Source organism: Protopterus annectens, chromosome 13.part0, assembly GCF_019279795.1.
Source record: "Protopterus annectens isolate FY-2018-M chromosome 13.part0, PAN1.0, whole genome shotgun sequence".
Taxonomy (NCBI): Eukaryota; Metazoa; Chordata; order Ceratodontiformes; family Protopteridae; genus Protopterus; species Protopterus annectens.
This window is the reverse complement of record NC_056747.1, coordinates 1,332,761,524-1,332,773,683: the sequence shown is the minus strand read 5'-3', so window position 1 is coordinate 1,332,773,683 and position 12,160 is coordinate 1,332,761,524. Positions and strand designations below refer to the sequence as shown.

Below are 12,160 nucleotides of genomic sequence, written 5' to 3'. Positions count from 1 at the left end.
TAAATGGACCTAGTCCAGTCAGACTTTCCTGGTAAACAAATGTAAAATAAAATAAAATTAATTAAAATAAATAACATAAATAAAATATTTCTCTTGCCATCTTATTCAAACACTTTTAAGCTACAGGCTCTGACCCCAAATACATCCAAACCAGTGTACTCCTGATACACCTCTTATTCACAGTGGGGTACTTTAAAGAGAAAGAGTAATCTCTTCTTTAACCTTGCATACATGAGCGGTATTCTCTGTGAGCACTTTATACATACTACACACTTTCTACGTATTATAAATAAAAAAAAACACGAAATGCAAAGAGAAAATGGGCCAAGATAAAGATAAAAAAGGAAAATTTCATTCATAGTCCATTTAATCTTTTATCCCCTGCAAGCCGGCGTACAATAGACACCACCCTTTCCATTCCTCCTAACTTATTCAACCACTTTGAATGTCATCCTTAACTCGTACGCTTGTCCCCATACACATCCACTTGCGTATGCTGCTACCGTGTTGTAACATTCTCACACACACAAATTGGAACCTCAAGAATGACAAGGAATTAGTGCTTTGTTTACTTTGCATCAGCTCCCTCTACCTGAACAATATTTTTCCTGAGCCTGTTGTACCTCCCAGACATTTTATTAATTTCTAAGGATATGTGCAGAGAGACAAAGGGGTGAAAAGAAGAGAATTAAAATCTAAAATTTAGTCCTTTACTATTTTGAGAATGACTACACCACCTTCACCCCTACAAACACTTCGCACCCAACTCTCCCCATAACCAAGGTGTCCCCCAGATCTGTTCTATACACTTTAAACATGACTCTTAGACAAGAGATGAAATGTCAAAGAATAAAGGATTAAAACAGAAATCCAAAATAACAAAAACAGCATGGCTGGGAAGGTGCCATATTAAACATGCCTTTCTCCAGGTTTCAAGAAGGTATTTGAACCAAATCTAAATAAAACAGTCCAGATAAACAGATGTTATGGAGGCAATTTTAACTCCCCAAACCAAGGTCCTCTTCATCGACAATGATCAATTATTCTTCTGCTCTTTCCCCTTCCTTCAAGCTCCATCTTTCTTCTGTGCCTATGTTGAACTTCCTCTATGTACTTCCTTTATTTTCTGCTTCCTGAAAAGTGAGAGGTATCCCATTTCCTGTGCACTTCGATCTGCTCATGCTCACTGCCCACTGTCTTATCACTTCCTCATTGGTCTTCCATAATGGCCTTCTCCATTCTTTGATCAGACAGTACTCTAGAGCCCCTTCTGCTGTGGAAAAGTTTTTTTTTTTCTGAACCACATTAAAAAAAAGGGAACAAATCTGCATACAGTAGTCTCCATCAGATACCTCTTTTCCCAACATACTCAAATCACCAGGACAAATGGATTTCACTTCTTCCCCATTTCAAAATAAAATTGCTGGTCTGCAGACTGCACGATCAGCAACTTTGATTCTTCTCCCCGGTTTCCAAACTCTCCTTACGATTTTCTCTATTAAGCATTTGAAAACGGACCATTATCAGTCTGGGCCACCTCTGACTTTCCTACACTGGATGCCATGCAGTGCTATGTGCCCATTTAATATGTAAGTCTGACTTTAGAATACCTGTCCAGTTCTCCAACAAAGACTTAATCACTGCCAGTCTCTGCCTTCATACTGCTGTGCTATCCCCATTACCTTGACATTCCTGTCTTCAAAGTTCACCGGCTTCATCTTCAGGATAACAAGACTGACCTCTGCTACATCAGCTGTCACTTTTAACTACTCGGTATTTGCATGTGACTCTTGTAAAACCACAGCATGCTCATTTAAGCCCTCTACCACATCTCCCAACTGCTGTTCATGTTTGCAAGATTCTCCATCAGTGATTTCTTTGCATCTTTCAGCTCATTCCATACGACTTCTAAAGTAACTTGCTCCCGAGGAGTTTTCTCCTGTGTAGCCATCTCCAATCGTTGTCCTGTTTTATTGCCATTCATTTGCTCACCCATTTTGCTCTGTGACTCATTCACTACATCTTTCAACTAATATCTTATTAGGCTAATATTCACCACTAATAATACTTTTCTCCAGTTACTAACACATTTCTGATGCAGCACTGTGGAATCTGTGCAGCTAGTGCGATGTCGTCGTACATGAAGTCTGATTTTTTTTTGTTTTGTCTTACTTTTCTTTTATTATTGAACAGAATACTTAAGAAATTTAGACTGTATTAAAATTTAGGTATGTATATTCATTCCAGAAGAAGTGTTTACTCTTTTTATGGAAATATTTGATAATGTGTCACCATCCTTAATATAGTGGAGATTGTTTCTTTAATAATATTTTGTTTGTTTTGGTTTGTTAGACTGCATCCATTTTATATATTTTACATCAGTTTTTTTTGTTATTATATTTAAGTATCACCATTTCACTGCAAAGGACATTATTCTGCTTATTTTTAGTATTCTTTCTTTTTTTGTAAATAAAAATTAATGGCAGCAAATTAAGTTGGGTTGTGTGTATAGTTTAGGGACTGTGTGATTTGTCTTCTTTATTGATATAGGGTTAGGGAAGTTTATAAGTTGTTCAGGTTCTCTTTCAGTAATTGTCAATACTGTGAAGTAAATGAAGCAAATTTGCTGAGAGCCAATTTTAGTGCTAATGGAATTTGACTTTTCCCACTGCTGTATGACCATTAAGTTGGAATAAATAAAGTATTAGGGTCCAAGGGGTTAAGGGGTCTCCTTCTACCTGGGAAGGCAAACTAATTTAGGCTGGGGTGCCTTCTGTGCAGAGTCTGCATATCCTCCCTGTGGTCACGTGGGTTTCCTCTGGTTGCTCCGGTTTCCTCCCACATCCCAAAGGATTTCAGAGCTTATTATAAAGGTAATTTGTTTATGAGATGACGTTACTATATTTTTTACTTTTGTTTTAGCACTTTAATAAAAACAGGTGGTTCAGGTTAGTCTCAAACAAATGGCTACTGAGAGTTATTCAGTGAGAATATGGAGAGTGGAGAGAAACCTCCTTCCTTCAGGGTAATTCCCCCATACCCTCCAGACCAACACATCTGTTCTCTCTGTTGCAAGCAGGAGTTATATAACCAGCTCCTGCACCACAACAAGGAAAAGGATTAAACACCAGAAGCTTTTTGATACCCATAAAAAAACTATTGTGGAGACCAGTGTTAGATTTGTCGTAAATAAATACTTTTCTGAAGGTACCCACATAAAAAATGCTCACCCTTCAAACGGTCCCACCTCTTCTTTCAGATCACTGTTTCATGGTGACTTTACATCTGAATGATGTTTATCATCAAGTGGTCCCAACTTCTATTTGAACCTACAAAGTTCTGCCTTGCACCCTCACAAATAATTGCCTTCCTAGGGTGCATGATGGGCACAGAAAAAAGCATGGCCTTTCTACCTGAAGACAAAAGTCAATGATTCAGACCTTAAAGTTCTTCACTAATTATGGTCTTTAGGTCCCCTATTATTGACCACAGATAACACCATAGTTATGTGATGCCAGAACAAGCAAGAAAGTATAAGATAATACCCTCTTTGATGACTGGCAATGACGGTCTGTAAGCTGGTTCTACAACATTTTCTGACTCTTCAGGCTTGTGCATTCTATCAGAGGAAAACCTAGTGGCAGACAGGCTAAGCAGATCCTAGAATGACCCTCCCAAGTGGAAATTCAGGACAAAGGTCTGCCTTGATTTGGTCCAGATGTGGGGGACACTTCAAACAGTGTCATTCATCTCCTTTCAAAACAGACAGTTGGAAAAATTCTGTTTGAGATCCTTGCAGCCATACCTGGAGGACAGAAGCATTCTCATTCCCTTGCATTTATACCCTTTCTATTCATACCCGAGGTACTTCTGAAGATTCAGAAAGAATTATCAAAGATCATTGAGGTGATCCCCTTTTGGCTCAGGCAAAGTTGCTTCTCCATTTTAATGGAATTGCTAAGGGCAGTTACTACAAATTCCTCACACTCTGGATCTGCTCATACAGTGTCAGGGGCAACTGGTGCTCCCCACCTTAGAGCAATTGCTTCTGACAGCCTGGATAATTCTATTTTGATACCGTTTAGGTATGTAGAGCAGGTATTGAAGGAGGCAAGAAAACATGCAACTAGAATATCTTATATATAGGTACATAGGTGTGTACTAGGTTAATGGCCCTGGAGCCTTTACAAGTCTAGCCCATAGAATTACCCTGGCATCGTGCCACCCGACCTTAGTTCCCAGTGCCTCTGTCGAGTAGAGCCACTGGAGTGATCCCCGGAGTGAATTTTCTATTTCCCATCCATTCATCAAGATTTCTCTTGAAGAGGGCCAGTGAGGTGCTCTGTTTGACATGTATGGGAAGTCTATTCCATAGCATGGGCAGTCTCTGTATTATTAGCCTGTCCCTCCAGCTTGTTCTGTTGATTGTGGTAATGAGGTTGCAGTCTCTGGAGCGTGTGATGTGGTGGGATTGGGATTTCTTCAGATGTAGCATTTCTAGCAGAGCTGGGTCAGACATGGCTTTGCAAGTCAAGCAGAGATCACCTCTAAGTAGGTTATATGAGACAGAGAATAGTTACAGTTTTTTGAGTCTATCTATATAGGACAAGTGTTTAAGGCCTAGGATCCTCTTTGTGAGGTACTTTTGTGGCCTCTCCAGTTGTTGCAGGTGTTTAGTGAGGTACATGCCAAATGGGGCATTATACTCTATGATTGGTCTAATGAGGGAAGAGTAGAGAGGGACAATGACCTCTTTCTTCCTAGATGCAACATCCTTAGTAATGTGATGTGCCAAACAGAAGGACTTTCTGACCACAATGGTAATGTGGGGGTCAAAAGAGAGGTTGCTGTCAACCTGTGTTCCCAGATGTCTTATAATGCCCTTTGTGTTCAGTGGACTACCATTGATGTGGTAATTCATGTGAACTGGGTTTTTCCCAAAGGGGATGACAACACATCTTTTAGCATTGAGCTTAAGGCCATGGTTCTGACACCTGAGGTCTTTCTGTAGGATGTCAAAATCTCTTGGGGAGTTAATAATAGCTCCCAACTTGCAATCATCTGTGACCTTTGTCAGCCAGAGTCCCTTCATGTTGGCCTGGACTTCAGAGAAATAGATGCCAAACAGGAGAGGACCCAGGACCGAACCCTGTGGGACTCAACTCATGATCCAAGTTGAAGAGATTTTCAAGTGGTGCGTAACTGATATCAGAGGGCCAATATGCTGTCTAGCCCTCTTGTTTTGAAATATTTGTGTGAGCTACTCAGCAATGGCTTATCTTATGCATCTATCGAGGTCATCTACTAGTCGTCTCATGCCCATGGCTCCCCCTCTGTCATATCTTTTTGTGGTCTAAAAGTTTATGAAAGAATGTTGTACTTGAGACCCTCTCAAAAGCAAAATCCTCCTCCTTCTGATCGAAACTTTGCTGCTGAAAAACTGACTTTGCCTCCTTTTGAATCTGCTTTTCAGCCTGTTTTGAAGTTCATCACTTGGAATACTGTCTTACATATTGCTCTGACATCTGCAAGGTGAGTTTTTGAGCTGCAAACTCTCATTGTGGGACAACCGTATCTGATTTTCTGTGGGACATTTTTATGGGCTATCCTTCTTTCTTGCCAAAAGTTGTTTCTGAATTTGTCTTGAATCTAGCCGTCAATCTTCCAGCTTTTTTTTCTAGAACATAAAAACCAGGCAGAGCAGATTCTGCATGCCATAGATGTGGACAGGCAGCTCAGGTTCTACCTTGAAAGAAATGAGCCCTTCATGAAAGCTGGATAGCTGTTTATTTCATGTCTAGGGCTAAGAAGGGTCAACCTGTCTCTAAGCAAACAAATGATCATTGGTGTCCTCTGCTATTGTTTTTGCTACTCCCACCATGGAAAATCTATTCCAGGGAAGGTTAAAGCATATTCCACCAGAGCCTTATCCTCTTCTCTAGCACATTGGAAACAAGTGAACTCCAGATGTGTTCTAGAGGTAGCAACCTGGTTCTTTGTTTATACCTTTGCAAATCACTACAAATTGGATTATTTCTCAAATTCCAGAGCAGCCTTTGCAAGACCTGTTTTCTATTGGCTCCTGTATCCTTAACCTTTCTCCTCCCAGGTAAGGTAAGGTTTGCTAATCTACCCGTATGCCACTGAGGCAGTGCAAATGATGAACATAGTACAGTTGAATAAGACCTACTTACTTGTAACAGCAGATGTTTGAATTTCACACTGCCTCAGGGGCAGCATACATGCATCATCACCCTTATTTTGTATATAGTTCAATGGTATCCAGCTTTGTTGTGTTGTTCGTTGGCTTTGGTTATTTGTGTTTGTGCATTATTTTGGCTGTGAATTGGTTGGTTGATTGGTTTTAGGCCATTCTTGCTTCTGGTCCTTCTTTGTTCTTCCTACTAAAAGCCTGACCAACTGACTTTCTGTGACAGGGGTTAGGATCTCCTTCCCGTCACGGAGAGTCAGAGGAGAGGATTTTGAGCTCCAGAAAGCTGTCAGCATGAGTTTGTGCAGGCACTGAACTCATGTGCTACTGAGGCAGAATACTTAAGTGTTACAGGTAAGTAGGACTTGTGCGACTGCACTTTATATCACAAATTTTCTAGAGGTGGACAGCCTTATTCTAAACAGTATGATGTTCAACCCACTTTTTAATTTATTTCAGCAAATATATTATGAAAAAGAGATCTATTTTCAGATGTTTCATTCTGCATTTAACTCCAGTGCATGTGCCTTCTGTTTCAGAATAGTGGCATTACCCAGATACTGAAATTACTTGAGACCAACCTATATCTGTAATAAATAAACAAATATTAAACAAATTACCAAGATCAAATGGTTATTCTACTCATTATTATGAAACATTTTCATAGGTTCATAATTTCATATGCAAGTACCAGGCTAGCTGCTCTTGTGGGCCATTTTAACTGAGCCAATTTCCCTTTCTTCTGTTCAAAATAACCTGTGTGTGCACAAAGTTACAAATATTCTTTTTAAAGTATATGAGACCACATTTACAGAAGGATTTATGAAATGTATATAAACAATCACAAACATACAATTGGATATCAAAATATTGTTCCATATTCTTACTTAGTAGTTGTGCCAAGTATTACCAAGTTTCCTTTTCCTTTTCAGCCTTTCTTCAGAGAACATAAACTCAGGATCACACTCTTAGAAATGAATTGCTATTGTTATCGCTGCTCAAACGTTTTAATGTGTGTTTGTTTTGGCAATAGTCCTTTTGAAGGCCTTTGATAAGTCAGTATCCTTCTCCAGCCCATTACTCCAGTCCTCCTTACCAAACACGTTTCCACAGTCTTATAACTACACCCCCAGGCAGATTGAACACAATGTACATATCTAGTACAATCTCATCTCTATTAAGTTGATTGTATATATACTATTCCTATGTATAACTGCTATGTTTTTGAGAACAATTTGCTGCTAACAAACTCTGTTGACCATTGTTAATTTGCAATGCTACTGTTAAGCAGTGTTAAACCTTGTTAACTATTTTTACTTTGAATTTTGACATTTTTAATTTTCTGATAACTGCTCAAACTCTCTGAACAATTGTTAATTCTATAACTATTGTTAGCATTGTCAAACTTTTTTTTAACTATAGTTACTAAAATACTCTGTAACATGTGGACCTTTTCTGTCCAGGACTCTGCTGAAAAAGGACACCTAGTGTCCAGTCGGACAATCCTGGTAAACAAATGCAAATAAATAATAAATAAATAAAATGCAGCATTCTAAAGGCTTTCACATTTCCTTCCAGTGTATTAAGCTATAAATATAATAACCCTTATGTTTTGCTATCAGTAAATGATTTTGATTTGGTTTATGTTTTGTTCTAAGTCTGACAAGTCAAAAGGCAAACACAGAACCCTTGAATCTGAAGAGGGCTAAATAAGAGAGTAAAATATGTTCCTTCATAGCAAACAGTGTTTCTTGCCCACCACAATATGAAGTATAAAAGGCATCTGTTGACTCACCTACTGATAAACAAATCTTTTCTCTATAACTTACTTTTGGAATAGAGATCATTGTTAACTTGACTTTGAACTTTTTTCTAAATCTGTCAAATCAAAAGACAAAAGCAAAGCCCCTAGATCTGAAGATGGCTGATTAAGCACTGTATCAATCTATAAATAAATAAATAAATAAAAATATGCCTCTAACCATCAAACCACCTTTCCTGTTCACCATAATGCGAAGTATAAAAGGCATCTCTTGACTAACTTGGATACTAATAAAGAAAGCCTTCCCCATAACTTACTTTTGGATTAGATGGTTTTGATCATTTGTCAGTCACTGTTGATTGCTTCTGTTTGCACTGATGAAGGGTCAGCACACCTGTACAGGAGATCAAAGACAAAACCTGGGTCACATAGGTCTTAAACTTGCAGCTGGATTGTGCAAATGGAGCTGTGGCATGACTCGTTAATTCCACAACTATAAAAATGACTGTGGTGCCACAATTATAAAAATGGCTATGTTGCTTTGATTCTGATTTCCATTTCAGTTTACACCCACAGTGTGTCTGTAAAATAAGCATGCAGTGCTGTATATGTCATGCATCTGTTTAGACTTATTAATTCATCATGATAGTTATCAATTCTGACTTTTTATTTGAAAGAAGATATATAGTTGTGTTTTATCAGATCTGCCATCATGTACCCTTCCTTCCATCCATCTGTTTATCCATCCATTCATCCATCCATCTATCCATCCATCCATCCATCCATACATCCATCCATCCATCAATCCATTGTCTAAACTGCTTGTTTTGGTAAAGGGTGTATCATAGTAAGTTGAGCAAGAGTGTTTCCCTATACATAGCAACAATCTTCATTTAATCCTTTGGGATCCCTGGCCATTGTCAGGCAAACTGAGAGATGTAATTATTTTAATGTGTCCTGGATCTGCCACGTGACTCCTGACATTGAGCCATGTCTGATACATCTCAGGTGGGCGGCCCCAAAGTGGCAATCACATAATAAGACTAACCCACCTAAGACTGTAGAGGAGATGTAACTGTATTCAGAAAACCTTCTGGATTATTGAGGTTGTAGCTGTATCACAAAACGTGAAGCCAGCTACTGTGTGAAAACCCCCAGTTTCTGTCACGTGTATGTGGGATCCCATTTTTTCATTCAGTACCAGTGCTTATGGCTGAAGGTGAGAATGGGAACATTGGCAGATTGGCAGACCTTGAGCTACATCCTATGACTCGCTTCTGACTTCATCTTCTCAATTTGGTAAGGTACCCACAACACCAGTGGCTATATCCTCCTGCTAGTAATGCTCCCAATCCTATCTACAATCAGTCATGAATAAGCCTGCATGATGCTCAATCTTCTATACTTTTGCACCTGCTAACTTACCTGTATAGACCAAGACACTCTCCTCTATGAAAGAACATTCACTTCTGGCTTAGAGGAGCTAATTTTCATCCAATAGTCCATACTCAATAGTAGTAATTGAGGAACAGAAATAGAGCCAATGTGGAGTATGGTTCCCTTTGTGCAAATTTGCTAAGACCCAGGTGGTTGATTTATCATCTACTTGGTTAGTGCACACTAGAGACTGTAGTCACTCAACACTAACAGGACAGCATCATTGTCTGCAGATAATAAAGATGTAGTCCTCATGCCTCCATCCTAGGCACTCTCCAGACCTTGGCTACAACTTCAAAAATTAGCCAGGCTAGAGAACACAACTCTTGTTTTTCAGGGATTACATGGCATACGGCAGTGGCTCTGGGACCCTGTTCTGTCATAGCACCACCTGCTATGTACATAAGCCCATGTGTAAAGCATTCCAAGCTTCAGGCCTGCAGGCTCTTGAGGAACACAGATAACAGTACTGGGTGATATTTGTTTGCCCCTAATGCAGATATCAAAATTATTCTTATAAATGTCAAGATATGGAAATGCACTTATCTCCCTCGGTACTTTGGTACAAAGTCTTCTTATTTTTATTTTATTTGCATTTATTTATTTATTTGCTATTTGGTAACTGGGAAGATGGAATATTCCAAATACCCTTTTCAGTGCAATTTGGGCTCAGATACAATACACGGTGCAAGTAAACTTAAGTTATACACTTTGAATATGATAGAGTGTTAAGTTTACATAGTTGCAAAATTTCAGAAAGTTCAGATACAGGTTTTATAAAGTAAAATGTTATGCAGTTCTCCTAAATTTCTAATAAAGTAGCAGGTGTACATCAGGTTTTATCAGTTTAGATTCATTGCAATTAAGTTTGGCTACACAAAATTTATTTAAAATTGAATTTTCTTGAAACAAAAAAAAAACTCAAGTGGGAATGAGGCAAAAAAAGAGATTTACAGATATAGGCTTAGAGACTGAGAAGTGAACATATGTGTAAGAAGAGTTAAGTGTCAAACTAAAGCATTTAAATGCAACTTCCTTGACGAGGTAGTCAAAAACGGACTTCTTAATCTTGGAAAAAAAGTATCTTGATGCCTTGTTTCAGCTGATAATTCGTCCCAGAAAGCTGCACATGTTCATGACAAGGTTATTCTACCAATGACCATTTTAAATGGGGAGCAGTAACTGATATTAAGTTCGGAGAATTCATTAGGGAGTAAGGCTCTTATCTGACCGGGGGTTTTCTTTTCAGAGCTGACAGTAGCCATCATTTAGTATTTTATATAATAATTTGCATAGAAGATAAACGGACCTTTCAGTAATGGGTAGCCAATGTGTGTTAATTAGAAGGTTACTTTGGTATAACCAAGCATCAACAAGTAGGGCAAATCTGGCTGTTTTAGTCACACTGATTTGTAGTTAATGAATGCTATAAGGAGAGAGAGAGAGAGAGAGAGAGAGAGAGAGAGAGAGAGAGAGAGAGAGAGAGAGTATAAAGAGATTGTGAAAAGACAGCAGTCTAGTTTAAAAAGAAGGACATTTTTGGTCAATGCTTTATGGGCAGTAGGAGATAGAAGATGTGATAAAGTCCTCTCATAACTAAACCTCTCATAAGTTATTACTGATATTGTTGTAAAGCTTAACAGAGTCAAGGGTTATGCATAATTATTTGTACACATTTACAAAAGTAGTAATATGGTTGTTATTGTCTAAGACAGTAAGGACAGGAAGTCAAGAGGGTATTTTGGAGTTCATTCTGTTCAGACAGGTGACAAAGATCAGGGAAGGATTGCAGGAACCGAGAATGCAGTACTGTGGGACATCTGTTTGCCTGTACTAGTAAAATATTACCTGCGAAGAAGGTAAGATACCATTAAGGTAAGTCATGAGTAATGTAATTAATGAATAAATAAAACAGTAATGAGCCTAGAACAGAGACTTGGGGGGCACCAGTTTTTAGTCTTCCATTAATGGTTTGCTGGTTGTTGAAGTAAACTTGAAAGCAGGGCCAACCTTATCCGTAGGCAACTGCCTAAGGCACTGTGCTGCTGCTTGTTTGTAGGGCACTGTTTCCCCATTTATTTATTTATTTATTTAGAGCAATGTTTTTTACTCTAAAAAATAAATAAATAAAGCACCCCTACAAGAGAAAAAGAAAAATGCACCCAGTGAACAGCGAGCGCTCTGGGGGACCAAGCTTCAGTTAACTATTTCATGTCACTTTAAATGCTGTGAGGTCACAAGATTATTGACCTCACGACATTCAAATGTAAGTGTGAGGGCATGTGAAAGAGATTGTTTTTTTGTTGGATTGTAGACTACAAGTTCTAGTATTTGAACTTCAAGGGAGAAACACAGCAGGGACATTTTGAAAAAGATAATGACATGAAGCTGGGCGACGGTGACAGAAATGTTATTCATTTTTAAATAATGTTGGCAGACTGATCTCCCAGATATGCTGGGCAATGTTTAGGTTGAGGAGGAAGGAATGGCATGGTGAGAGAAGTGTTATTCCTCTACAATGATGCTGTATAGTAAGGGGGGCACCCCCCACCTATTACTATATACATGGATACTTGCAATTCCAATAAATTCCTCTTTTCTGAACTTAATATATATCCAAAATATGTGGGAGGCTACGCCCTCCACACCTCCCCTTACTATATATACTAACTCCAGGGTTGCACAACAGTAGGGAAAAGGCCATATATAACTTTCAGTGAAATGTGTTTCAGTGAATTGAGTTTCCATGA

At 38.7% G+C, this 12,160-nt stretch overlaps 1 protein-coding gene across 1 annotated transcript in view; it reads right to left on the bottom strand.

Moving 5' to 3' along the window:
* Nucleotides 1–12,160, bottom strand: part of LOC122788286 (sodium channel protein type 4 subunit alpha-like) — a 1,768,016-nt gene that overhangs the window by 1,416,883 nt on the left and 338,973 nt on the right. The window contains exon 2 of the mRNA XM_044055359.1: nt 8,291–8,367. The gene's annotated coding sequence lies outside the window, so the exon portion shown is untranslated. The remainder of the gene's footprint in view (nt 1–8,290; nt 8,368–12,160) is intronic.